This window comes from Salmo salar, chromosome ssa03 (assembly GCF_905237065.1).
Source record: "Salmo salar chromosome ssa03, Ssal_v3.1, whole genome shotgun sequence".
Taxonomy (NCBI): domain Eukaryota; kingdom Metazoa; phylum Chordata; class Actinopteri; order Salmoniformes; family Salmonidae; genus Salmo; species Salmo salar.
The window spans coordinates 29,549,695-29,552,003 of record NC_059444.1 but is presented as its reverse complement, the minus strand read 5'-3'; the positions used below and the strand labels follow the sequence as shown (position 1 = coordinate 29,552,003).

The 2,309-nt window shown below is 42.6% G+C and overlaps 1 protein-coding gene across 7 annotated transcripts in view; it reads left to right on the top strand.

Moving 5' to 3' along the window:
* LOC106599692 (BTB/POZ domain-containing protein KCTD1) overlaps window positions 1–204 on the top strand; it is a 23,368-nt gene extending 23,164 nt beyond the window's left edge. For all 7 annotated transcript variants that reach the window (XM_014190998.2, XM_014190992.2, XM_014190994.2 and 4 more), the window contains one exon: window positions 1–204. This exon is cut by the window's left edge and continues 1,782 nt beyond it. The gene's annotated coding sequence lies outside the window, so the exon portion shown is untranslated.
* Window positions 205–2,309: the final 2,105 nt, after the last annotated feature.

Below are 2,309 nucleotides of genomic sequence, written 5' to 3'. Positions count from 1 at the left end.
CTGAATAATGTTGCCTCATTAATGACTGAATAGGTGAGGCTATGATTATAAGGCCCACCTTTAAGAATTACTCTTAGGATATATTGATGATATGAAGTTTGATTATCATAAACTATTTCTAACGCGATCTACCTACGCTCCCTAGATTTGAGTAAAGAGGAATGTAGCACTAAAATGTGAAATAAATCTTCAACAAAAGTTGTACCGATGACTGACCTTTGACTGTTCTTGTTCTGGTGCTGGGGAGATTGCTGGTTATCACTGCACATAATATCATGCAATATGCTGGTATTGGTTCTTGTTGTGTGCAATCTTTATGCATGTTCAACACCAGCAGGTGAACAAAAATCTGTTTTCGCTTTGTATTACATACATTTTACACACAATGTTCAGATGTAGATATACAGTATTAAGTCAATTTCGCCCCCCATTCTCCAATGCGTTCTCTCGGTCCTCCTCTGCCATCTCTCCCTTTTCACTACCGTGTCATTTTCTGTGTACTTGGTGCTGGCTATAGGCACATAGACAGACCACGTTTTACAGCGCCGTGGTATTGTAGGAGTTAGAAAGTTAAACTTTGCTTTGCTTCAGACTCTGAAGCAGCACCTCCAAGAATTAGTTTAGGGTAGATTGGTTCTACTGAGCGTTCTTTACTTGGTTATATTGAATAGAGCCGACTGCTTCACACAAGTCCTGTCAGCTGTGTTCCCACATATCCCTCCAGGACCACAATACAAAGTGAAATCCCACAGAGAGTGCTGTCGTACGGTGCTGTCGTACTTCATCCCTCTCCATTGTAACCCTGTTGGTCCAGATTCACTTCTGACTGTTATAGGTTAGAGGCAATACTGTGAATTGCTCCTATTGTGCAAAGCATGCTGCTCACAGGCTTTCAGCTCTTGTTAGTATTTTGCAGGTTTGTTTAATAACTTGTAATTGTAGTATTTAGGGAAATTGCCAGTGTCACATAAATACCACCATACGTCCCAAGTTTACACATTCAGTTTTGCTCCGTAAGTAACCAGTGACAATGAGGGTACTCCTATCTAAACCATGTTAAGTCTACCAAAAGTGTTGTGGTGGTGGGAGCTGAATGAATGCTGCAATTTCTGATGAAAAAGTTTGTGAAATTCCACTTCAGAAGTCTATTCTAAACTAGCAGGGGTACTTTTTATGCACCCCTATGTGATTTTTAAGTTTGCAACTGTAGGGCATTGGCATCAGTAATGATACCCTGTCCAGCCATATCTCTTCATTTCCTGAATTCACTCAGAGTTGAAAAGGAATCGCAGATTGCCTCCTCTCAGGACACTGCCTGTTGGAGGAAGAAGATGAATGGTATTAAGAAGCAAGACTGGTGTCTCCTCTCTCTCTCTGATCATGTCTCTCTCTCTAGTGATTACTCCCAGTCATCAAAAGAAGGGCAGTGTGGGCCGGTAGACACTCCTCGAAGGGCTCTGGTCCTCCCTAGGCCTTGCTTACTCACCACTAGTAAAAGTCAGTGTAAGGACTCTCACCTCGCCACCAGATCATCACTGTCTCGACTGTTTACAGTAGCCGTTAATGCAAGCCACTGGGACGAGCTGCTAATGAGTGCCCTGGCATACTGTATCTAACTAATGAGAAACTGTACTTTGTCTAACTAACTTCTTCTCTCATAGGTGCCTAAAACCTGTATTGGAGAATAAAAAAAATCTTGGGGGTCTTTTTAAGCCGGTGCGATAATTACAAACGTTACACTTAATCCTCACTTAAACGACAGAGAAACACATTGAATAGTATTGAAAGGAGACATCACTACATCTGAAATATTGAATGAGAGACCCGTACATGTCCCTTAATTTTCAAGATAAAGTGACTAACCTTTGTACATCAATCGGGACGCCAATGCCTTGGTTCAGTTCGGTAATAACTGTTTTTATGGTGTTCCAGTAACAACCACCTTGCCAAACCTCATCCCCAGAGCCAGCAGTCTCCCGGTTGAGCGTCTACTAATACAGTATCTGTGACAGCACTCCATGTGGAGGCCGAGGAGTACTACTACTGATCACGAACACGCTAAGCTCTGTATTGTTTTATTTATCCGTCTAGCCTTGCGTTATGGTGTGCTTTCAGTGAGGAATTTTAGGCTGGACTATGATCGCTGCGGGCCCCTTGGCATCCACTGTACACTGAGAGGGAATCGGTTCTATCCACACAAGATGTAAAAGAGGAACATGAGATTGGGAAACAGCTCCAAATTCAACTCTTGCCTATGTGTGGCTCAGGGCATAGAAAAGACGTAAAGCTTCAAGGTTGCGGGAGCATAT